Here is a 26,712-nt window from a genome sequence, read left to right as displayed (position 1 = left end):
AGAGGATATCGCCTTCGGGCGCAGTGTACTGCAGGCTGCAGTTTAGGTCCTCAGGCCCCTGGCGGTCTATATTTATGATCTGTGTCTCCCTCCCCTCAATCTGAGCATTGCTATGGGACATCCCACTATGTAATGAAGCTCCTGTGTCCCGTGATGTATGATCAAGAAAATGGGATTTTTATATACAGCTTACCTGTAAAATCCTTTTCTTGAGAGTACATCACGGGACACACTGCTCCCGCCCCTCTTGGGTTTTACGTGGTTTCTTATTGCTTTGCTACAAAACTGAGGTGCCTCCCAAATGGGAGGGGTTATATAGGGGAGGAAATCTTCCTTAATTGGGGTCAACCAGTGTCCAATCACCAGAGGTGCCTATATAACCCACTATGTAATGAAGCTTCTGTGTCCCGTGATGTACTCTCAAGAAAAGGATTTTACAGGTAAGCTGTATATAAAAATCCCATTGTATATATATATATATATATATTTTAGTAAACACCCTACAGAATAAAATGGTGGTTGTTGCAATATTTTATTTCACACTGTATTTGCATAGAGGTCTTTCAAATGCAATCTTTTTGGAAAAAATTACTTTAATGAATTGAAAAAAATAAAATAAATAACTAACCAGTAAAGTTAGCCCATTTTTGTATAATGTGAAAGATTTTACATCGCAAGAATCATGATCTTTTTATACTAAGCAAAAAATTGTGATTCTCATTTTGGCTGGAATCGTGCAGCCCTAATGTATCATTAATCATTTAAGTGAGGTAGGTAAAAATCACCATAACACATATCAGTAATGTTTAATTAGTGGCACATGCACAGCTCATCCTCGACAGTCACTGATAGATGACTGAAAACTCTTCATTTTTCTCAGTCTGCTCCCCTTCTCTCTTCCCCACACACTCACTCTCATCTTTTCCTCCTTCCCTCATTCTCTCCTCTCTCTTCCTCCCTCTCACCCTCCTCTTTCCCCTCTTTTGCTCCCCCTCTCTTCCTCTTCCTCTCTCTCTCTCTCTCCCCCTCCTGATCTCTTGGTAGGGAAGAGGGAGATTGGGAGGGGGGGGGCTTAGTCGCTGCACCATGTCTCTGTGGGTTATACTTGCCCCGGGCCAAAAGTTGCCAATCAGCTTCTGATGGCAGCTCACTTCTACAAAAAATGGCGTGGGGTTCCCCTCAAAATCCATATTAGACCCTTCATATCTTAATCCAAATGGTTAGCCAGTATGGGGGGAGGTTAAAGCTACCAGTTACTAAACCATATCAGGCCTCATTCCCACAACCCCGGCTCGGTAGATGTGGGGTTCTGGGGGGAAAAAGTTGTAACGGAATCTGTAAGTCCCTTTTAAAATAATCTGCACACCCCCCATGTGAATAAAAAAGGAGCACATAATAATACCTTTGGATACCCATTCACAAAAAATAAAAAAATAAAAAAGTAGTAAATAAACACACCACACATTTGATAAAATCCTTTATTAAAAAAATACTGCCATGCTTTTTCTGATCTACATAGTTGACAGTGTGTTACCACAGATTATTGAAGAAATTGTTATCTTTGTAAAAACCAATGGAAACCCAGAAGTGGGGAAACATGTAAGTGTTACTTAACTGAACTCGAGCGGAACTTTTCATCATCTGTCTGAACTCAGGACTTCTTCAAATGTTATCAGTTCTACCACTAAGACTGTGAAAATGTAAGCATATTTCAAGTACATTTACATGCTGATTGGATAGATCATTCATTATCTTCTCAATTCCACATAAATGAATTCAAACATACAGCAACGGTATTATTTTCCATAAAGGCTCTACATTTTATCTTTAAAAAAGCCATCCTTGAGCTCCAGTCCAATGACTAGGCTGAGAGTTGATGTCATTAGTCTGCTGCAGGCAAAAGGAAGCATTTCCTAAGTCTCCTCTTGCCCAATGATCAGACTGCAACATTGTAACTGCGTAGCAAATCACAAGGTGAGAGGCGGAATCAGGGGTCTGATCTGTGCCACACATTTACAAACAAAAAACTGCCCATGCACCAGGGTTAACATGATTTACATCTCTGAGCCAACATCTCAGTCCAGGAACATAATGGTGATTCTAGATGAATGAAAATTGAGCTTTGCTTCTGGAGAGAAAAGCTGATGAAGGTATTGACAGGGGAAGTACTGTGTTCTATGTGACTGGTAATACATTCCTGGAAGTGCTACACTGACACATTACTTAGCATACATGCACTTATGTTTGAAATATGTATCTAATACTAGGTCCATTTCAAAGCCCAACTTAAAGTGGTTGTAAACCCTTATGCCCCGTACACACGAGCGGACTTTTCGACATCCAAACTCCGACGGACTGAGTCCGTCAGACTATCCGATCGTGTGTGGGCTGCAACGGACTTTAGCTTCGCTAATGTCTGACGGACTTTAGAAATGAAGCATGCTTCAAATTTTCCCGACGGAACTCCGCCGGACCCGGTCCCCTTCGAAAAATTCGCTCGTGTGTGTGCTACTCCGACGGACTAAAACCGATGCTAGGGCAGCTATTGGCTACTGTCTATGAACTTCCTACGTCGAATCCAGTCGTACGTCATCACGTTCGACTCCGTCGGAGTTTGGTGTGATGGTGTGTGGTCAAGTCCGTTCGGTCGAAAAGTCCGCCAGAACTCCGTCGGAACTCCGGCGGAACTCCTTTGGAGGTCTGTCAGACTTAATCCCTCTCGTGTGTACGGGGCATTACAAACCACTTTGACCTACAGGTAAGCCTAGATTAAGGCTTACCTGTAGGTTCAAGATATTTTCCCGAAGACAGGCACCGCTGTCTAAGGCGCATGCACCGTAGACAGCGGTGCGCAGGCGCACTGAGCATGGCATCGTCGATGATGAAGATGCCGCGCGTCTCGGCTCCTGTACGCATGCGCGGGAGTGAGGTCATCGCGGCTTCGCCGAATGACATCGGCGGAGCCGCAAGACCCACCGAGAAGATGGATGCGCCGGACTACAGGGGACAGCGGTGACTTCGCTGGCTCCTGTGTCAGGTAAGTGACACATAATGGACTATGCGATGCATAGTAGTCCATTATGCTTTGCCTTTGCAGGGAATGAAAGAGGAAGTAAACTCATCAGGGTTTACTTCCTCTTTAAGCTAAGAGGTTTTTTTTTTCAGTTTTAGATATAGCTCACCTTACTTTCTGTCAGGACAGGAAAATATGGGGACATTTTCTAAAGGGAATGCAGATAAAAAAAAACATTTTTTTTTTAGGAGATTAGGGAAGGTTAAGAATGTTTTTGCTGCCATTTGTCCCTCCCTGTTCTGGCATCATGTACACAGTAAGGCAAGAGAACACTTCCCTATTGGGGCCATGGACAAGAGATGAGAGAACATCTCCCCATTGGGGCCATGAACACAGCAGGCAAGAGAACATCTCCCCATTGGGGCCATGAACACAGGAGGTAAGAAAACATCTCCCTATTTGGGCCACGGTCACAGGAGGCGAGAGAACATCTCTCCTTTGGGGCCATGGGCACAGGAGGTGAGAAAACATCTCCCCATGGAGGCCATGGACACAGGAGGCGAGAGAACATCTCCCCATTGGGGCCATGAACACAGGAGGTAAGAGAACATCTCCCTATTGGGGCCATGGACAAAGGAGGCAAGAGAATGTCTCCACATTGGGGCCATGGGCACAGGAGGCGAGAGAACATTTCCCCATGGGGGAGAATAAGGAAGGTTAAGAATGCTTTTGTCGCCATTTGTCCCTTCCGTTCTGGCGTCATTTACACAGAAGGCAAGAGAACATTTCCCTATTGGGGCCATGGACAAGAGATGAGAGAACATCTCCCCTTTGGGGCCATGAACACAAAACGCAAGAGAACATCTCCCCATTGGCTGCATGAACACAGGAGGTAAGAGAACATCTCCCCATTGGGGACATGAACACAGGAGGTAAGAGAACATCTCCCTATTGGGGCCATGGACAAAGGAGGCGAGAGAATGTCTCCACATTGGGGCCAGGGGCACAGGAGGCGAGAGAACATTTCCCCATGGGGGAGAATAGGGAAGGTTAAGAATGCTTTTGTCGCCATTTGTCCCTCCCTGTTCTGGCGTCATTTACACAGAAGGCAAGAGAACATTTCCCTATTGGGGCCATGGACAAGAGGTGAGAGAACATCTCCCCATTGGGGCCATGAACACAGCACGCAAGAGAACATCTCCCCATTGGGGGCATGAACACAGGAGGTAAGAGAACATCTCCCCATTGGGGACATGAACACAGGAGGTAAAAGAACATCTCCCTATTGGGGCCATGGACAAATGAGGCGAGAGAACGTCTCCACATTGGGGCCATGGGCACAGGATGCGAGAGAACATTTCCCCATTGGGGCTATAGACACAGGAGATGAGAGAACATCTCCCCATTGAGACCATGGACACAGAAGGTAAGAGAGAGCATCTCCCAATTGGAGCCATGGACACAGGAGGTGAGAAGTGGTCTCCTCATTGTGTTCATGGACACAGGAGGTAAAAGAATGTCGACCAATTTGGGGCCATGGGCACAGGAGGTGAGAGAACATCTCCCCATTGGGGCCATGAACACAGGAGGTAAGAGAACATCTCCCTATTGGGGCCATGGACAAAGGAGGTGAGAGAACATCTTTACATTGGGGCCATGGGCACAGGAGGGGAGAGAACATATCCCCATGGGGGCCATATATCCAGGAGATGAGAGAACATCTCCCCATTGAGGCCATGGACACAGGAGGTAAGAGAGAGCAGCTCCCAATTGGAGCCATGGACACAGGAGGTGAGACGTGGTCTCCTCATTGGGTTCATGGACACAGGAGGTAAAAGAATGTCGACCAATTTGGGTCATGGACACAAGAGGTGAGAGAACGTTTCCCCATTGAGGCCATGGACAGAGTTGGCAAACACAGGGACAGGCACACAGAAGGAAAGGGAAAGCCCCCCCACTGTGGTTACGGACACTGGAGGTGAAGGAACACATCTCCACTGGGGCCACAGACACAAGAGGTGGGTGAATATCTCCCCATTGGGTCAACTGACACAGGAGGTAATTGCACTATCGGGGCGATGAACACAGAAGGCAAGGGAACATCTTCCCATTGGAGGCCACAGACACAGTAGGTGAGGGAATGTCTCCCCACTAGGGCACAGGCACAGGAGGCGAGGAAACAACTCCCCATTGGGGGGGACATACAAGAGGCTAGGAAAAGTTTATCTTTTGGGGCCACAGACTCAGTTGGTAAGAAAAAGTCTCCCCATTGAGCCACAAACAGAAATAAAAATCTGGATGAATGGAGATGACAGCTCCAAAGTCCATAAATCCTTATTAAACAATAGCTTAAACTGCTGACAGCATCATTTCGAGCTTGAGTTTCTGGATCAAGATCTCTTTCCAGAAGAACATACTATAAGTCCATAAAGGAATTCTAACTAAATCTACTAAGTCCAAGTCCTGATGATGGGGACATTTTCTGGCCCCCAAAACTCATTGGCTACTGCTTCTCTATTTACCATCCCCTATTGTCAAGAATAAAAATGTATAGACTTTTAGGCTGGTCATCTGGCACTTCATCTTTTTTCCCACTTATCCCACCCAGTAGGAATTACCCCCGGATTTTATGTTTTAGAGGTGCCAAAACCAACTTAAAGTAACATTAAACCTTTTGTTTAAACTGTGTTTTGGACAGTGTAGCCCTGATCCCTTTTCTGTGGTCCCCTGCTGGCGCTCCAGTACCCTCCTCTTCGGCAAGTTCCCCCACGGAAAGCCGCTTTCCATGGAGGTACCTGTGCAGGCTCGCTCCAGCGCCGCCCTGTCGATATCGATTGACACAGACAGGAAAACTTGGCCCCTGCTCCCTCGTCACAGCAATGATTGACAGCAGCGGGAGGCAATAGCTCCTGTTCCGATCAATCTGCCCAAGCCTCGATATCAGAACGAGGTTTGGTGATTTGCAACTTCACCTGGCCATTTTTGGGATACGGCATTGTGTTACTTTAACTGACAATTGCACAGTTGTGCGACACTGTACCAAGACAAAATTTATAGAAGCATAGAAAAAGTGATGGTAGAAAAAGACTGAGTAGTCCATCAAGTCAAAATCAAGTAAAACCTTGGATTGCGAGCATAATTTGTTCTGGAAACATGCTTGTAATCCAAAGCAAAATACATCTTGTGCCTTTTATTTGTAAAACAGGATCACACTGTGCAGATCACAGCAAAGCAATATCACTAACGCGTTTCACACTACCAAAAGTGCTTACTCATAGCTATGAGTAAGCACTTTTGGTAGTGTGAAACGCATTAGCTGATATTGCTTTCCTGTGATCTGCACAGTGTGATCCTGTTTTACAAATAAAAGGCACAAGATTTATTTTGGAGTGCGACTGTCCAGAGTCTTCTAATTAACTTCATTAGCTATATGCCTTTGCCCGCACTCGGGTCTCTTCATTCCTGGAGGAGACGCTTTTTGTTCCTGTGGACCTGTCTGGAGCGGTGGTACTCTTTCTCCTCATTTGTAATCCAAAGCACTTGTATATCAAAGCACATTTCCCCATAAGAAATAATGGAAACTCCACAACCATTTATTCATAGGTCCTTCAGTTTATAGTCCAGATAAAAAGAATATAGCAATGTGAACAGGTGTTATGTCCATCTACATATGGAAGCCTACACAAGGGGATTAGAAGCAAAATCCAGCAGGAGCCACAGAGTATAATAGAGAAGAGAAGTGCCTCTAAGCCCTTGTACACATGGTCAGACATTCCGACAACAAAATCCGACGGATTTTGTCCGAAACTGGTGTTGCATACACATGGTCGGTCAAAGTTGTCGGAAAATCCGATCATTCGTAACGTGATGACGTTCTTTAGTTACGACGGGACTACGTTCAGGCTACTAGCCAATAGCTTTGGTCTAGAAATTTGATCTGAGCATACGTGGCACTTTGTCCGATCGGAATTCTCTACAAACGATCGGACCAAGTCCTATCGGATCATGTTGTCGGAAAATTTTTATATCCAGCTCTCAAACTTTGTTGTTCGGACATTCCAACGGAAAAAGTCAGATGAAGCCCACACACGGTCAGATTATCCAACATTTTCCGCCGGAATTTCCGACTGTGTGTACAAGGGCTAAGTGTAGCAATATGTTGCTAAATGTTGTACCTTCATTAAAGTGGTTGTAAACCCTTACAAACCACTTTGACCTACAGGTAAGCCTACATTAAGGCTTACCTGTAGGTCCAAGCAATATCTCCTAAACCTATATGGTTTAGGAGATATTTGCCCGAAAACAGGCACCGCTGTCTACGGCTCATGCTCTGTAGACAGCGGCGCGCAGGCGCACTGAGCGCGGCATTCTCAGCAACGGAGCTGCCTCACGTGTCGGCTCCCGTGCGCATGCGTGGGAGTGACGTCATCGCGGCTTTGCCGAATGACAGCGAGGAGCTGCGAGACACCACCAGCAAGATGGATGCGGCGGACTACAGGGGACAGCGGCGACTTCGCTGGCTCCTGTGTCAGGTAAGTGACACATAATGGGCTACTATGCGATGCATAATAGTCCATTATGCTTTGCCTTTGCAGGGAATGAAAGAGGAAGTAAACCCATCAGGGTTTACTTCCTCTTTAAATGTAACCATATTGCTACACACAGAGGCGCCTCTCTTCTCTTTTATACTCAGTTGTGATGTGACTTGTATATCAAGACATCGCTTGTATATCAAGTCAAAATGTATTTAACAATTTAGCTTGTCTTGCAAAACGCTCTCAAACCAAGTTACTCTCAAACCAAGGTTTTACGGTATTTTTTATTTATGTATTTATTTTTGTTAACTTTTTTGTCTGAGTATAGATCTATGTTTGTCCCAAGCATGTTTGAAGCCATTCTTGGAGGCGTAAATACAGGAAAGCATATATATATATATATATATATATATATATATATATATATATATACATATATATATATATACATGTACACAGACCTGCCACCCTGTAGCAGTAAAACTGCGATACTGCTATAGGGCGGCCTGCAATTGTTTAAGAATTCTTTTTTCATGTAAGGCCGGCTTATGAACTGATAACCCTTGACCACAACCCAGTGTAAAAAAAAAGCAGCATGCATAAGACTGAGGAAAGACATCTGTTTTAAAACAGTATTTTCTTTGGTGAGTGGGTGGTTCTTGGGAGGTAACTAAGTCCTCAATAAATAAAGAGTGCTAAATCACCTTCCCATACGTAAGGCTAATAGGTTGATCCTTGGGTCAGCCCATCTTCCTGTAGCACCCTATGGGCCAGCTTCATCCAGAGGAGGCACATTTTAGGAACATGGAATTATGAATTTGACCTCAATCTTCGTGAACTCTTTATGAAAGCGCCTAGTGAAGGGTAAGATTGTGCTCTATATTGTTCACTTTTTTAAGCGCATATTAGAGTTAATATCATCCATTAGTAGGTTAATTGGCTTCTGTCTAAATTGGCTCTAGTAGATGAACCTCACACCATTAGTCTAACACCGCGTACACACGACCAAACTTTTCGAGGGACTAGGTCTGACGGTCTTTCCCATGGACTTTCGGCGGAGTTCCGACGGACTTTCCAAATGAACAGACTTGGCCACACACAATCACACCAAAGTCCGATGAATTCGAACGTGATGACGTACGACCGGACTAGAATAAGGAAGTTCATAGCCAGTAGCCAATAGCTGTCCTAGTGTTGGTTTCTGTCCGTCGGACCAGGATACACACAAACAGATTTCTCGGTCCGGCGGAGTTCCGGTGGAAAAATTTAAAACATGTTCTATTTCTAAAGTCCGCCGGATTTTTGGCAAGCAAAGGTCCGATGGAGCCCACACACAATCGAATTGTCCGATGGACTCGTTCCGTCGGACCTTTGCTGTCAAAAAGTCTGGTCGTGTGTACGTGGCATAAGCGGTCATTGCTGGACACATCTTTATCTCCTCCGGTACTCATATCCTTAAGCGATCGGGGAAACCCCATATTGGGGCCCTCTAACAAGTTGTTAGGGGGTTGTTTATTAAAGTGACTGTCCCTGATGCACAGAACAGTGTAGGAAGTCGTTGATATAATACCTGTTAAATGCGGCTAAGAGGCTTATACCGAAAAAGTGGGGTGAAATTAAAAGTCCACAAATATGGGAGTGGATAGATGAAGTTGAAGGCGTATATAAGATGGAATGTCTGAGATGCAAAATTGAAGAAGGAAAAATGGGAGTTATGGAGAGAGTTTAAAAAAAACATGGAGTTATGCGGAAGGTCTGAGGAGATAGGATAACATTGGTAAGGAGGAGTGGAGATCTCTTTTTTTTTTTTTTATGGTGGATGGGAAGGGAGGAAAGAGGGAAGGGGGGAGGTTGGGATTAGAAAAGATAATGTATTAATTAAGGGTAATGTTTGTCATAAGGTAAATTTTAAATTTGATAAATAAATTATAAAAGTATGTAAAAATCATGATAAATGCCACAATGATGTGAAAAAGAGAAAGGACTAAAATGAATGGATAAGCTGATCCAAGTTTCTCAAAATGTCACTGAGGTGGCAAGAAAAAAAAAAACAAACAAAAAAAAAAACAAACAAAAAAATAAAAACAAACTCCATTGATTGCCCCTTGGTTTTAGGGAAGCAATGCATGCGGTACACCTCCCGTTTCGGAATATTTTTTGGAAGACTTGTATCGGGTGGCACCAGCCCATTACAATTTCTTTAAAAGTGTGGCCATACGCCTCAGGCGTCGTTCAGTGTTCCTGCCTTACATTTATGGAGGAGCACTTCCAACAAGAACTGCTATGATATTCTTCTTTTGCTCTCTACCCTGATGAAGGTTCTGCAGTAGCAGAGACTGGAAACGCGTCGAGTTTGGGACACCAATGAGAGTTGTTGTATACATGTCTTTTCTATATATATTTGTTTGATTGTATTTTATCAGAGATACTATGTGTTTGGATGTCTTTTTTATATTGTCCGTAATATGAATTAAGAATACAAGTTTTATCTTTAATTTTGGAGGTATTGGTGGTCCATTTAATGTCCCATTAAGGGGGATTCTCTTGTGTATCTAACATAGGGATGGGACCACCATGCCTGATTTTCTCACACAGTGACAGCCCCGTATTTCTTTGTCTAGTATATGAATGTGAGATGGGGACCTTAGATTGTAAGCTCCTTGAGGGTAGGGACTGCTTTGAATGTACACTATATATGTAAATCGCTGCGTAAATTGACGGCGCTATATAAGTACCTTAAATAATAATTATAATAATTAGAAAGTTGGAGAATTGCAATTCATGGTTTTCATTGTGCTGTATATACATACGTTCATTATGGGTAATTTTCCTTTGCATTTACGGCAATAACCCAAATTGCATAACGCTTGAAGCTTTGCAGAAGAGTAGCACTGTGGACTTTAAAGCTTGCTTGGCTGTACTTCTCCTATTTATCACAGGAGTGCAGTACATTCTGCACTCCTGTGACCCATTTTCAGCAGACAGTGGGCTGAAGCACGTTGTCGGCTGACTTCACAGAGCTGGTCCAGGCTTGGGAAAGATCGTGACCATATGGCCGGGATCCACCCACATGCCTGGACCGTCACCTGGCTCACCTGAACCGGATGATCCCGCCCCTACACAGCCCAGCGCTCCAGTGTATGCACGAGGGGGTGTGGCAACAGGGCAGTTCAGGGAACTCTGAGACCTGAGCGATCGGTGGTGTTTGATCACTCAGGTCTCAATCTTAGAGCCAGCAGGGGACAGATGCAGCATCCACCTAGGTAAGTATGATTCTTTACTAGAGTTAATATCATCCATTAGCAGGTTGGAGAATTGCAATTTATGGTTTGCATTGTTCTGTAAATACGTTCATTCTGGGTCAGTTTCTTTTGCATTTACAGCAATTACTGTAATAACCCAAAAAGTATAATGCTTGAAGCTTTGCAGAAGAGTAGCACTGAGGACTTTAAAGCTCGTTTAGCTGTACTTCACTGGTGGATAATGAACGCCACTCCTGTGACCTGTGGCTGAAGCCCGCTGTCGGCTGACGTCACAGAGCTGGTCCAGGTTCAGGAAAGATCTTGACCATATGGTTGGGATCCGCCCACATGATTAGACTGGCACCTGGCTCAGCTGATCCCACCCCCTACACAGCCCAGCGCTCTAGTGAACGAGTGGGGTGGGGGGCAGGGCAGAGAGCCAGTGACTGACAGTTCAGACTGCTCAGGGAGCTCTGAGAACCGAGCGATCGGTGGTGTTTGATCGCTCAGTTCTCAGTCTTAGAGCCAGTAGGTGACCAATGCATTATCGGACGGATGCTACCTTTTCCTATCCACCTAGGAAAGTATGATTCTAAAAAAAAACAAAAAAAAAAACATTCCTATACTTTTCTTTTAAGGTCCCGTTCACATTTGGTGATTTGGGATCCCGTTGTGAATCTGCCTCTCCCTCTCCCTCACAGACAATGTTGCTGTCCAAAGGTGTCCCCCGTTTTCCTTCATCCAGAGTGTGGGGGGGGCGCTTTAATACAGGAGGCATGTTACTGGCCAGATCCCAAGCTGAAAACAGAGGGGGAAAAGTATAAGAAGGGAAAATTAATGCAGCCACCACATCTAATGATTGGTAAGCTGAATATATGACTTTTTTTAGGGGGGCTTAAAGCGTTACTAAACCCACAATAGTAAAATCAGTCTGTATATACAGTAACGCATGCTTGTTATACTTACTGTGGAACCAAATCCTCTGTTTGATCCTGTATGCACAGATCCTCCTCTTCTTTTACTCTCCCCAATCCTTCTGCTGATAGAACAGAGCTTTGGGGGCACTCTGCACATGCTCAGTTTGGTGTGTATTGCTTTTTTTTTTGGAGGGTGCATGTGATCAGCACAGGGCCAATCAGCTGTCCAGACAGAGGGTCAGGGGTCCTGTAGCCTCATAGGACAGTCAGAGCAGAATAAAAACTCCTCCTACAAGCTTTAACCAGTGCTTGGTTGGACACTGATAGAAGTCACAAGACGTCTATATACTGCTGAGGAGAAAAGATATTTAACAGTTTATATTTACTAAAATAATTGCATTTCCATGTGCTGCGTACTGTGGGAGACCAGTTATAGTGAATGGAGGGTCCTGGGTTTAGTTACACTTTAATACCACTTTAAACTTTGCAGTACACGCCCCGCCCCCCACTGTAAGGGTTGATATTTTTTACATTTTCTTGGAGTTAGGCTTTAAAAGAGATCTCGATCCCATACAGGATGAAGAGATGGTGTCTCTGAAAAAAGTGCTCCTGCCCACCTTATATTCAACTTACCTTCTCTTCCCCCTTGTTGTTTGTTGCTCTGTGGCCAACACTGAGATTGGCTATGTTGGCAAGCTGGGGTGAAAGTGACATCACCAGTCCCCAGCCTCATACCCGGCAATTAGCTTCTAGGCCCTGACACCATCACGTCTGGGGATCAAGTCCCATGCTCCCCCATTCTTCGGAAGTTCTGCGTATATAACAGAAATAGGTTAACTTGCCAACAATTGCAGGTCCGGTTTTGTCACCTTAGACTTTCACTTTGTTTCTCCATTTCAAAAACTGGTTAGTGATCCGCAAGAGTGACCTCTATGACTATGCCCTGTAGGTGGGGTGAAATGCGTCAGTGACATGGCCTGGGAGGAGCCTAGGCTGAGGCCTTTTTGCATGTTAACCTAGTTTGCTGACTGTCAGGATTGTGGTGTCTTTGGTTTACACATTACCAAGCGGGCTGTAATCTGCTTGTGTTTTAAACCCTGACCTCAACCAACATGGACTTTTTTTGATGTTGGATTAAATAAGGATTTGAATCATTGACCCACATCAACAAAACTTTTCAACTGTTAAATGTATATAGAATGGTAATATCTAAAAATGGGTTAAAAAATTTTTTTGTATTTAGAAGGAATCTGTGATTTGCCCATGTATGGAAAAGCAAAATTTGTTTAGTGGTGGCCCCACCAGTACTGCTAATTCCACTTTCTGCTCTGTTATGCTGCATACACACGAGCGGATCTTCCATCAGAAAAATCTTGGATGGTTTTTCCGACGGAATTCCGCTCAAGCTTGGCTTGCATACACACGGTCATACAAAAGTTCGCTGAACTTTTGACCGTCAAGAATGCAGTGACGTACAACACTACGACTAGCTGAGAAAATGATGTCCAATGCTTCCGAGCATGTGTCTAATTGTTTCCGAGCATGCTTAGGAATTTTGCACGTCGGAATTGCTACAGACAATCGTAATTTCCGATTGTAACTTTTTCTGACCGAATAATTGAGAACATGCTGTCAATCTTTTGCTGGCTGGAATTCGGCCAGCAAAAGTTCGATGGAGCATACACACGGTCGCATTTTCCGACTAAAAGCTCTCATCTGTCTTTTGCTGCCAGAATTTCCGATCGTGTGTACGCAGCATTAGGCCACCAAAAAAATAGAGAAGTACCCAGTATCTCCAGGTATAGGGAAGCATGTGACTCTCGCCTCTTCCTCCCATGTATCACAGTCAGGGGTCAGTCTCAGAGACGAGTAATTATAGCAGTAGAGAGGGTCCCACCAACCAGCAAGATAGGTATACAAGCAGGTCATCCTAGCAGATAATACAGGGTCACCAAAGGTGCGGGGTCTAAGCACTAACTAATATTTACCAGAGCTCCTAATGGTGGAGATGGGTTTTGCTGCGTCTTTGTACCAGTTTGCGTTTCTTCAGGAACGCTCCACCAGGAGGTGAGCAAGCCACGGTCCAGTAGCAGATATAGCAGGTAAGGATTGAGCAGAAGCGTAGTCAGTAAACAAGCCACAGGTCAGTAGCAAGTGGTTGCTGGTTGGGATTAAGCGGAAGCGGAGCCGAGGGACAAGCCAAAGGTCACCAAAGCCAAGAGGTAGCAAAGATAGGGACAGCAGCAGGCATGACAAGAGTGAGATATTGGCTTGAAAGAGCATAGTAATCTGGAAAACAGGAAGTGCAAACGCATCGCTTAAATAGGAAGCTTATGGGAGGAGCAACTAGTTCAAGAGAAACAAGACACAAGGCAAGATTGTGTAAAGCAGGAAGCTGCTTGGCATCTCAGATGGCTCAGCAAGAAGAGACACTGCCAGACACAGCCGAGTTTTGCAGGTTCAGATCTGGGTTCTGACACCCTGTAACAGAGCAGGTACTTGGTTATTGGTTGCTGTCATATGGAGCAGGGAGAGACACATCAGCACTGTGTAAGCTCCAAACTTACGCAAAGCTTTTTGCTCTTAGTGGCTGAGCGTAGTGTCCAATCAATGAAAGGAAGGTGCTTTCTGAACAGGGCCGGTGCTACCACTAGGCAAACTAAGCAGCCGCCTAGGGCGCACTGCTGCCTAGGGGCACCCAGCCACTGGTTTTCCTGCTCTACAGGCTGCAGCATGTAACTAACTCAGTCTGACCGGTAGTGTAATTAGAGGTGCAGCGCAGAACTGGAGCCAGCGCTAGAGGAAGCAGAACTGATGCTTCCTGTATAGTGGCGCCTTCTGTCACATGGGCAGGGAGAAGGGGGTGGAGTCAGGGGTGGAGTCAATGGGGGGGGCAAAATTAAGTTTCACCCAGGGTGTCAAAAATCCTTGCACCAGTCCTGCTTCTAAATTGCTGGTACTGCTTCAGTTAAAGTGAGCCTGTTGATTTACCCTACATGACCAAAGAGCATTCACTTTAACACCCAGAGGGCCCCAATATTCCATAGCACAGTGCTCCAAACTTTTCTACCTGCACCATTAAAAATTACTTCCACTGTCAGCATCTAGTTAGGATGGCTTCTTCAAAATTTCCACATGGACCAAGCAATCCTAAATAAAGGGGTCTATTTATAAAAAAAAGAAAAACATTAGCTAGACAAATTTCCCAAGCATTCACCCAGCCATACCACGTTTCCCTGTATTTTCACTAGTAGGTTTATTTCCTATGTTTAATAGCTCCATCTAGTGGCCATAATGTGGTATTTCATAAAACAGTGCAGGGAAATACTGTATTATGGCCACTAAATGGAGCTGAAAATCATAGGATATACAGTAAAAGTTTTTTTTTTTTTTTTTTTTTAAGATTTCAAAGTGTTTAAACCCCCTGGTGGTATTCCCAAGCCTGGCTCGAAGTAAAAATTTTATACCAAAAGCGGTAACCCCGAGCCTCGGGACCGCATCGCTGAATCCAGGAAGAGTTTACTTACCTTATCCCCTGGATCCAGCGATGTCCCCCCACTGTGCGAGTGAGCCGTCCTCCACTCGATCTATCACGGAGCCGGGCTCCATTCCCTGCGAGCGTTGCGACGCACGGGGACAGAGAATAGCGCCAAATTCAAAAAGTAAAACACAGACATTACATACAGTATAATATAATCTTACAGATTACATTGCTGTATGTAATTATTTCACATCCCCTTTGTCCCTAGTGGTCTGTCCAGTGTCCTGCATGCAGTTTTATAATATAAAAACTGTTCTTTATGCCTGGAAACTGGAGATTGTCCATAGCAACCAAAACTGTCCCTTTACATCAAAAATGGTTTTAGACCAGCTAGAAAACAGCGATAATAAATTAGAATCACTCGCAGAATTTAGCGACAGCGATTTGTGGGGAGATCCGTCATCAAATACTGAAAAGTAATGACAGCAACAATTTTGCAACTGAGCAAATTTCAGTGTTTTTGATTTGATTACATTATTAAATAATTTGTATTATTGTTATATTATTATTATTTGGTATAATTATTTATAGTTATTTATTATATTATAATTTATGATTTCATTTTTCAAACTTTATCATACCCGGGATGTCTGCTACACTCTGGTTTGGACAGATTTAAGTGAGTTATTCCGAAGAATTACAGGACTACAATATAAAACGCCAAATTTTCATGCAAAATAATTGTACCGCTTTCAGCACCTAAAATCTGAAATAATCGTACCGCCAGGGAGGTTAAACACTTGCCTCAGGGTAATTAGCATCAGAGACAGGCATCCAGCACTTTGCTCTAGTGGCTTATTAGCTTGCTCTAACTCATTGCTCCATCAACCACTGAAAATATTCTTTCTGCCGCATCCTCTTTCTCAGGAGCTTGTCAGACAGAATGGAATTGAATAAGCCAGGCTCGCCATCTCTCCAATTGTATTTGACAAACCAAGTTCAGCACAGATCTCTCGTGTATGTCTATAGGGCTTGTAGTCCAACTTGGGCACTGCAGCACAGTAAAGCCGGACTGAGCTGCATCTCAAGTCTGATTTTCATTATAAGACATAACAAGCTTTATCATACAAGGTTACCCCTGTACTTTAAAGCACAACTCTAGCCAACGTTTTTTTATTCTGTTGATAAATTGGGGAAGGGATAGAATATCTGCCATATTTTTAAAATAATTTCAGTGTCTTTCCTAAATTCTATCTAAATTCTAACAATGAGCTTCTTTTATTTACTTCCTTTCACTCTATTGACCACTTGTCTACCGAGCACTTTTACCTCTTTTCTTCCCAGGCCAATTTTCAGCTTTCAGAGCCGTCACTCTTTGAATGACATTTGCAACACATATGACATTTTTATAATTTTTTTTCACATAAACAGAGCTTTCTTTTGGTGGTATTTAATCACCACTGGATTTTTTATTGTTTGCTAAACAAATGAAAACATTTAGAAAAAAAAAACACAAAACATTTTTTTCATAAATTGTTATAAAATTTTGCAAACAGGTAATATTTCTCTGTCACTGATGTGTGCTGATGAGGCTGCGCTGATGGGCACTGATAGGTGACACTGATGAGCACTGATGAGCTGACACTGGTGGGCACGGATGAGGCTGCACTGATAGGCGGCACTGATGGAAATTTATAGGTGGCACTGAAGGGCACTGATAGGTGGCACTCATAGGCAGCAGTGGTAGGCGGCACTGATAAGAAAAACCGATAACCGGCTTGTGTTTACATCCGTGATCAGCTGTCATTAGACACAGCTGATCACATGGTAAAGAGCCACTGTGATTGGTCCTTTACCCCAATCTGTGGTCAGCTGAGTTCGAAGGACTCGACGATCACAGAGTGTGCCTCCCGTGCGTTCACAGGAGGCCCGCCATGTATGCCCTCCTGGCAAAGTAAGCCTGCACTGTAGCCGTCTTTTGGCTATAGCATGTGCAGCTGTCAGGGTTTTTTCCCGCACGAAACGGGCAGATGTGCGTGCACGCACGTTTACACGTGCCACTGGGCAAGCCAGGCATTGGCGCATGTGTGTGCGCCACGGCGCATCCCAGGCGCACGCATTTGCGCGTGCGCACAGCGCGTGCACACGTGTGCACGTTAGCACTGTTTGGAGCCAGTGGCCCTACTTAAGGAAGGCAGCTGCACTTGCTCAGTGCTGTTTGTCTGCAGCTCTGTATCTGAGTCTCCTGTAATCCGCCTGCTGATTGTATTCTTGACCCGGCTTTTGATTGATCTTGCTGACCTCTCCTGCCCTGACCCCGGCCTGCTGGACCTTGCTTTGTATTTAACTTCTGTTACCGAACCCCTGCCTGCCTGTACCTCGCTTCTGTCTGCTGAACATATCCGATTGCTTCATCTGTTGTGACCCAGCCTGCCTGACTATCCCTCTGTCGTTCAAGTGTGCTGCACCTTGGTCCTGCTGCTGTTGCTCCTGTGTCTGCTGACCACTGACTGCTTATCTGTCATCTACCCTGCAGTTGCAGTCTCTGGAGGAACCAGCTGCTGCTTCCAGTCAGACACTTCCACCCCGCTGCGCTCACGGGACCACTGTCTCCATTCCAGTGGCCCCTGAACCAGAGCTGTAAGAGAGGTCTTCTTCCGTCAAGTCAGGCTCACCACCAGGTACCTAACAGTACAAACAGCCATGAATGAGCCTGCGGGAGAAGCTTCTGCCATGAAGGAGATCTGCACCCACCTAGCGTCCCTTACACAGGCTGTGAAGTCGCTCCAAGAGGGATATACCAGATTGGAAGAACAGGTTCAGCATCTCTCCGGTACCAATCCTTCTACCTCTGCAACACCTCCACTCCCTAGTACCTGTTCCAGAAAGATTCTCGGGAGACCGATCCAAGTTCCTGGCCTTTCCCAACACCTGCCAGTTGTACTTTGCCCTTCAACCCAGGACTTTTTCACTGGAGGCTACCAAAGTGGGATTTGTGATCTCGCTGTTACAGGGGGAACCCCAGACTTGGGCCCATCGTCTCCTGACAGTGCTCTTACCCATTCCCTTTCTTCATTCTTCGAGGCTATTGCACAGCTTTACGAAGATCCCCAGCATACTGCCACAGCCGAATCTGCTCTGTCTGCGCTCCAGCAAGGCGGCAGAGCACTATGTTACAGACTTTAGACGCTGGAGTGCAGACACCCAATGGAATGATTTCCGTTCTAAGACATCAGTTCCGCATGGGCCTCTGTGAGGGACTTAAAGACTTACTGGCCCGTGTCGGTATCCCATACTCTTTGGAAGAACTAATTGCCTTGGCTATCCAAATAGACCGTCGGCTTCGGGAACGCCGATCTGAGCGTTACTCTCAGCTTCATCGTCCGAGTTGGATGGCTGCAAGGGTTCCAGTTCCCGTCTCCCGTTTTCAGCCTGCTCCTCAAGTGGACTCTGCCAGCCCTGCTTCTGACACTTCTGAGCCGATGCAGCTGGGGTTGATGCGCCCCACCTTGTCTCCAGAGGAACGTGCCCGTCGTCGCCAGTTGAACCTGTGTCTCTAGTGCGGGGGGTCTGGACATTATGTTAACAACTGCCCTGTTAAGACACGTAAGTGCCTCTGTTCTGTGTCTACCAATCCTGTGTCCCTGTCAGCCAGCACAACCCACCTTGCTCTCCCTCTCTCGTTTCAGTTCCAGGGAAAGACAGTCTCCACCAGCGCCATCATTGATTCTGGGGCCTGCAGTTGTTTTGTTGATGCCACCTTTGCCAGTCTGCAAGCCTTGCCCCTTCAGAAAAGACCCACGGACTGTCTGTGTTCTTGGCTGATGGATGCCGCATCAAATCGGGACAAGTAACTCAAGAGACTCTACCTTTGGTGGCTAGTACCCTTTTCCAGCACAAGGAGCTTCTAACCCTTGATGCGATCTCCTCCCCGTTGTTCCCTGTGATCCTGGGCATTCCTTGGCTCCAGGCTCATAACCCCTGCATCAACTGGGCGATGGGGGAGATCAAGTTCCAGTCCAGCTACTGCCAAGAACACTGTTTACATGAGGACTCTGTTATGCCCACTACCCTTCTTTGTCTGGACTCTGATCAGGACTTATGCCAGCTGGTGCCCGAACCATACCATGAATTTTTGGATGTTTTTAGCAAACGAGGGGCGGACACCCTTCCGCCTCACCGTCCCTACGACTGCCCCATTGAACTCCTTCCAGGGGCTGAAATTCCATTTGGACGCACCTTTCCCTTGTCTGAGAAGGAATAGGAGGCTTTGAAAGTTTATGTTACGAAAAATTTGGAGAAGGGGTTCATTCGCCATTCTACCTCCCCGGCAGGCGCTGGAATATTCTTTGTGACCAAAAAAAAACAGTCACTACGGCCCTATGTGGATTTTCCTGAGCTTAATAAGATTACGGTCAAGAACCGCTACCCTCTACCCCTGATGCAGGAGCTCTTCTAGAAATTAAGATCGGCCACGATTTTCTCTAAATTGGACTTGAGGGGAGCTTACAACCTGGTCCGCATTCGGGCCAGGGACGAGTGGAAGACAGCGTTCCGGACCCGTTTCGGGCACTACAAGTACTTAGTCATGCCCTTTGGCCTCTGTAATGCCCCTGCCACTTTTCAGCATCTCATAAATGATGTGTTTAGAGACTTCCTGGATGTTTTTGTAATCGTCTACAATATTCTGATTTTCTCTGGATCCCTTGAACAGCATCGGGGTCATGTGGGCAGGGTATTACTCTGTCTCCGTCAGCATGGATTGTATGCTAAGGCTGAGAAGTGTAGCTTTGAGCAACGGAGCATCCATTACCTCGGGCTTGAGATCTCCCCGGCAGGCATCAAAATGGATCCCCAAAAAGTCTCTGTTGTTCTGGTCTGGCCTGCACCTGTGGATAAAAAAGGAATACAACGATTTGTAGGGTTTGCGAACTTTTACAGGAAATTTATTAAGGGATTCTCTGCTATAATCGCTCCCATCACCCAGTTGACGAAACAGAATGTACGCTTCCACTGGGGGTCAGAAGCCCAGGAGGCCTTCGAAAGACTCAAGAGACTTTTTAGCTCTGCTTCCATCCTCAGTCACCCAGATCCTTCTCTGCCATACATTTTAGAAGTTGATGCTTCCAAAGTAGCTGTGGGGGCAGTTGTGTCTCAAAGACAAGGCAGCAATGATCTGATGCACCCTGTAGGGTTCTTCTCCCGGGAGGAACTATGATGTCGGTGACTGTGAGTTGCTTGCCATCAAATCTGCATTGGAGGAATGGGGGTACTTGTTGGAAGGTGCGGTTCATCCAGTGTTGATCTACACCGACCACAAGAACCTCGCATACCTGAGGACTGTCAAGCGTTTGAAGCCCCGACAGGCCCGTTGGGGTCTCTTTTTCTTGGTTTTGCTTCCATATCACGTACCACCCTGGATCAAAAAACGTGAAACCAGACACGCTTTCCCATATGTACGATTGTCTTAAAGCGGTAGTAAACCCGCAAATTTTTTATTTTTTTTTAAACCTGCAAAGCAAAAGGCATAATGAGCTAGTATGCACCGCATACTAGTTCATTATGAAATACTTACCTTAGAACGAGGCCCCGACATCTGGCCCGATCCACGCCGAGGGAGCTGACATGCTCCCTCTGCGTCTCTTCCGTGTACCGCGGCTCCGGCGCTGTGAGTGGCCGGAGCCGCGATATCGTCACTCCCGCGCATGCGCGCGGGAGATTTCAGTCCAGCCGGACGAGCTCTGCCGGATTTTCACGGCGAGAACCCCCTTGTGCGCATGCGCCGCTGCAGTCAGCAGCGCATACCAAGGGGAATATCTCCTAAACCGTACAGGTTTAGGAGATATTTTTTTTACCTACAGGTGAGCCTTATTATAGGCTTTCCTGTAGGTAAAAGTTAAAAAATTGACCATACAACCACTTTAAAGACTCTGCTGCTCCGGACACCATCTTACCTGCAATTAACTTTCTGCTTGTACAACCAGACCTGCTGGCACAGATCAGGGAGGCATCGATTAATTCACCTACACCACCAGGGGCTATACTGACACCAGAGGAGGTCTTCTATGGAAGGAAAGCCAAGTTTTTGTTCCTGAAAGCATTCGGATCAGAGTCCTAGCCCTTCTCCATAATCACCGTTAGCAGGACACTTCGGGCTGTGTAAGACTTTGGAACTTGTACAGCGTACCTTCTGGTGGCCTGGCCTGAAAGAATTTTGCAAAAAGTATGTCGACTCCTGTCCTGTGTGTATTCGGAGCAAGGCAACAAGAAATCGGGCCTGGGGACTACTGAAGCCTCTCCCTGCACCTGATCGGCCTTGGAGAATGATCACGATGGACTTCATTGTCGAGCTCCCATGTTACGAATGTTGCACGGCCATTTTTGTAGTCGTAGATAGACTATCTAAGATGGCCCATTTCTTTCCCTTGAAGGGGACTCCATCTGCTCCAGAGACGGCCCGTATCTTCATAAGGGAGATTGTCAGATTGCATGGGGTGCCTGCTAACATCGTATCTGACAGGGGGGTCCAATTTACTTCCCGGTTCTGGAGGGCCCTGTGTGAGAGTTTGAAGATCGAGCTGGCTCTGTCATCTGCCTATCACCCCCAGACCAATGGACAGACAGAACGTACCAATCAGACCCTGGAGCAATACATCAGATGTTTCACGTCCTTTGTCCAGGACGATTGGGTGTCTCTGCTGCCCCTTGCGGAGTTTGCATACAACAATGCCAGTCACTCATCCACAGGACAGTCCCTGTTTTTTGCCAATTACGGGTTTCACTTAACCTTTCTTCCTGACTTTCTTCCAGAATCACCAGTTTCAGCAGTCCAGGACACAGTGACCTTCCTCAGTCATAACAACCGGGTATTACAAGAGGCGGTATCCAAGGGCCAAGCAGACAGTAAAAAACCTTCAATCGTAAGAGAAGAGGAGAGCTGAATCTGCAGGTTGGAGATCAGGTATGGCTTTCTATGAATAATCTTAAGTTAGCCTGTCCTTCTAAGGCCGCGTACACACGGGCGGACTGTCTGGCCAACTAAGTCCGTCAGACAATCCGACAGACAGTCCGTCCTACTTTTGAATGAACGGACTTGACCACACTTGACCGCTGAAAGCTTGCGCGATGACGTGTACAGCACGTACGACGGGACTAGAAATACGACGTCCAATACACTGCAATGCAACCTTCGGCAGTGTAAATCCTTTCTGAGCATGCGCCATACTTAGTCCGTCCAACTAGCCTACTCACGAGCGGACTGTCCGCTGAAACCAAAGTTGGACGGACTGTATTACGGAAATTCCGAAAGACTTAGTCCGCCAGACTGTCCGCTGAAAAAGTCCGCTGAAGCCCACACACGAGCGGACTGTCCGCTGAAATGTGTTTCAGCGGACTAAGTTGGACGGACAATCCTCTCGTGTGTACGCGGCCTAAGAAACTCGCACCCAAGTTTTTAGGACCCTTCCCTGTAAAGAGTAGGATTAATGAGGTTTCATATGAGTTGGTCTTACCAGACTCATTGAAAATTCACCCGGTTTTTCATGTCTCCCTGCTGAAACCCTCTGTGCCTGACCCCTTCCCGAGTAGAAGTTCCAGACCACCTGAACCCATTCTAATTGATGGTAGTGAAGAAATACAAGGTGGAGGTTGTCCTCGATTGTAGAAAGAGGCAAGGACAGAGACAATTTTTGTTTAAATGGAAGGATTACGGTGCACAAAGTAACTCGTGGGAACCCGATGGCAACCTGCATGCCGAAAGACTAATCCATGCCTTTTTCTCTGCTCATCCTGAGAAGAAGCACTTTTTGGGCACCCGGAGGTTGCCCCTTGTGGGGGGGCAATGTCAAGGTTTTTCCCGCACGAAACGGCAGATTCGTGTGCGCACACGCGTACGCGCGCCACTGGGCAAGCCAGGCATCCAGTGCCAGTGCGCATCCCAGGCACACGCACGTATGCGTGTGCGTGTTAGCGCTGTTTCGCGCCAGTGGCCCTACTTAAGGAGGGCAGCTGCACTTGCTCAGTGCTGTTTGTCTGCAACTCTGTATCTGAGTCTCCTGTAATCCGCCTGCTGATTGTATTCTTGACTCGGCTTTCGATTGACCTTGCTGACCTCTCCTGCCCTGACCCCGGCCTGCTTGGTCTTGCTTTGGATTGAACTTCTTTTACCGAACCCCTGCCTGCCTGTACCTCGCTTCTGTCTGCTGTCTGTTGTTCAAGTGTGCTGCACATTGGTCCTGCTGCTGTTGTTCCTGTGTCTGCTGACCACTGACTGCTTACCCATCATCTACCCTGCAGTTCCAGTCTCTGGAGGATCCACCTGCTGCGTCCAGTCAGACACTCCTACCCCCAGCTGCGCTCACGGGACCACTGTCTCCATTCCAGTGGCCCCTGAACCAGAGCTGTAAGAGAGGTCTTCTTCCGTCAAGTCAGGCTCATCACCAGGTACCTCACAGCAGCAACCAGTTAAATATACCATTGAAAGCATTTTGTTATATCAGTTCAACAAGTACACAAATACTCATAAATCCTGCCAGAAATTCAGAGTTGTCCCATGTCTTGTCCATACATCCCATCTTATTTCAGAGAGTCAAATTAGCCCTCCTAGTTCTCATTATGGACTTAGGAACAATTACTTACTATTTTTTGAAGATAAAGCCAGTGGGGTTGATTCAGTAGTTTAGTAAAAGAGAATTGGTCAAGGCTGACACATTCAGTCCACAAATGCTGTATGTTCTCAGCCCAACAAGAAAACAGGGGCCCCGGCCGAGTTGATATCTAGCACATCAACATGTATTTTTCTTTATATTTAAAAAAAATGTATTATGATTATTATTGATTGTGATTATTATAATTCTATTATGATAGAATGGTTAGAATAAAGTCACTATATGACATTTTATTAATGTCGGCTGATTTAAAGCTGAATTCCAGGAATTCAGATACTTTGTAAAAAAAATGAGGGTACGCTATGAGTTAAGTTCAGCGAGGTGCAGGACACCTCTTGGATGTAGCTCTGGTATATCTGACAGCTTTAGAGTACTCCCAGAAATCATATATTGCTATAGTTCTGAGAGAGCAACGCTGACTTTTCTGAGCTATGCATCTTAAACAGAAGAGAAGCTGCAGCTGCCATGCCCGCCCTTCCCCTCTTTCTGTTCATTCAGAGAAGCCTAAGTGAACACATTCACAAAATACAAAGGCTTCTCTGAATGGGCTTCTCAAAATAGGCAGCACAGAGAAGGAGTGGGCATAGCTGCTCTGTGTGTCTTTCTCCTATCTCACAGCCCAAGTGTTTCTCAAGAGTAATTTCCAGCAGAGCAATAAACCTGTCAGATAATGTAACTATAATAGAGATAAGTATATGTCATGCAGCTCCTTGGATTTAATTCATACAGCAAGGGATCAGGAAAGTGAAATAAGCTCTTCTGTATTCCTCCAGTGTGACTAATACCATGTACACATGGACCGGACTTTCCAGCAGACTAGGTCCCATGGTCTTCCCGACGGACTTTCGGCAGACTTCCGACTGACTTTCTGAAAGAACGGACTTGGCCACATACAATCACACCAAAGTCCGACGGATTTGAATGTGATGACGTACGACCGGACTAGAATAAGGAAGTTCATAGCCAGTAGCCAATAGCTGCCCTAGCGTCGTTTTTTGTCCATCGGACTAGCATACAGACGAATGGATTTTTCGACCAGAATCGAGTCCGTCGGAAAGATTTGAAACATGTTCTAAATCTAAAGTCTGTCTGAATTTTCGACATCAAAGGTCCGATGAAGCCCACACACGATCAAATTGTCAGATGGATTTGTTCTGTCTGACCTTTGCTGTCGAAAAGTCCACTCGTGTGTACACGGAATAAGTGGTTAGCATCTCTGCCTAGCAGCACTAGGGTTGCCGTTTGCCGGTTTGGATTCAATCGTGGTACTACCTGCCTGTAGTTTGCATGTTCTCCATGTGCCTGCGTGGGTTTCCTCCAGGTACTCTGGTTTCTTCCCACACTCCAAAGACATGCTGGTAGGGTAATTAGCACCTGTCTAATTTGGCCCTAGTATGAGAGATAGAGACCTTTGATTGTAAGCTCCTTGAGGGCAGGAACTAATGTGAATGTGAAATATGTATGTAAATTGATGGTACTACTGTATATACGTACCTGTAATAAATATATTCAAATAAGTCACCTAAACAAGCAATTAACCTGTGCGGTGGTGGGCCCAATGCAAGGGTGGAATTTCTAAAGTGGAATTAAACCTCCACACCAAAAATGTTCTCAGTTTGGAAAAAGGAACTTTAGCCATAATGTGCTACTATGCACAAAATGTTAGCACATTATGGCAGATGTACCCGATAAACTGTTCCCTCCATCACTGCAGTGTCAAAGCTGCCGTCGTCTCCCGATCCTGGGGTTCAAATCTTCTGCCACTTAGTTGTCCGGGCCATAATACCCCTACCTATTAGCTTTTTTTAATTTAAGGTTAAAGCCACTTTAAAATTCCTGGAGTTAGGTTTTGGGAGATTTTACCTTAAAGTGTTACTAAACCCAGGAGCCTGCATTCACTATATCTGGTCTCCCACGGTACACAGGTCATGGAAATGCAATTATTTTAGTAAATATAAACTGCTAAACACTAGGGGTGCAACGGATCAAAAAACTCATGGATAGGATCGTTCCTCGGATCAGAGTCACGGATCGGATTATTCGGAGCAAAAACCTGTTAAAATTCCACCACCATATAGTCCCCACTGTAATATCCACAATCTCCCCCACTGTAATATTGGCTGAGTATGGCTGGGTACAGCTGAGCATGGCTAGGTACGGCTGAGCATGGTTGGGTACGGCTGAGCATGGTTGGGTATGGCTGAGCATGGTTGGGTACGGCTGAGCATGGTTGGGTACGGCTGAGCATGGCTGGGTACAGCAGAGTATGGCTGAGTATTGCTAGAGTATTGGCAGGCAGGGTATCGCTGAGTATTGCTAGAGTATTGGCAGGCAGGGTATTGGCAGGGTATCGCAGAGTATTGGCTGGCATGGTATCGCAGAGTATTGGCAGGCAGGGTATCGCAGAGTATTGGCAGGCAGGGTATTGCAGAGTATTGCTAGAGTATTGGCAGGGTATTGCTAGAGTATTGGCAGTGTATTGCAGAGTATTGGCAGGCAGGGTATTGCAGAGTATTGCTAGAGTATTGGCAGGGTATTGCAGAGTACTGCTAGAGTACTGGCAGGGTACTGCAGAGTATTGCTAGAGTATTGCTGGGTACTGCAGGGTATGGAGGGGTGGCTGCTTCCATCTCTGGATCTCTCCCCTCACTGTACAGATTAATACAGAGAGGGGAGAGAGGAACCGGCGTCATGACATGATGCCGGTTTGTTTACAAGTGATCTACAAGTGTAAACAGCCTGGGTGTAGAAAGATGGCCGCCGCTTCGGAGCTAAGCTGAAGCCGCGGCCTTTCCTAAGGCCGAGAAGGCCAAGTGCTCTGCGGATCACGGCGGATCATCAGCAGTATATAGCAGACT

General features: G+C 45.9%; 1 protein-coding gene across 1 annotated transcript in view; it reads left to right on the top strand.

Moving 5' to 3' along the window:
• Positions 1-26,712, top strand: part of LOC143933753 (chemerin-like receptor 1) — a 445,780-nt gene that overhangs the window by 86,217 nt on the left and 332,851 nt on the right. The gene's annotated exons all lie outside the window — the stretch shown is intronic.

This window comes from Lithobates pipiens, unplaced genomic scaffold, assembly GCF_037356315.1.
Source record: "Lithobates pipiens isolate NorthernLeopardFrog02 unplaced genomic scaffold, aLitPip1_a1.2 Scaffold_27, whole genome shotgun sequence".
Taxonomy (NCBI): domain Eukaryota; kingdom Metazoa; phylum Chordata; class Amphibia; order Anura; family Ranidae; genus Lithobates; species Lithobates pipiens.
Note: the sequence above shows the minus strand (reverse complement) of the source record. Positions and strands in the feature narration are given on the sequence as shown.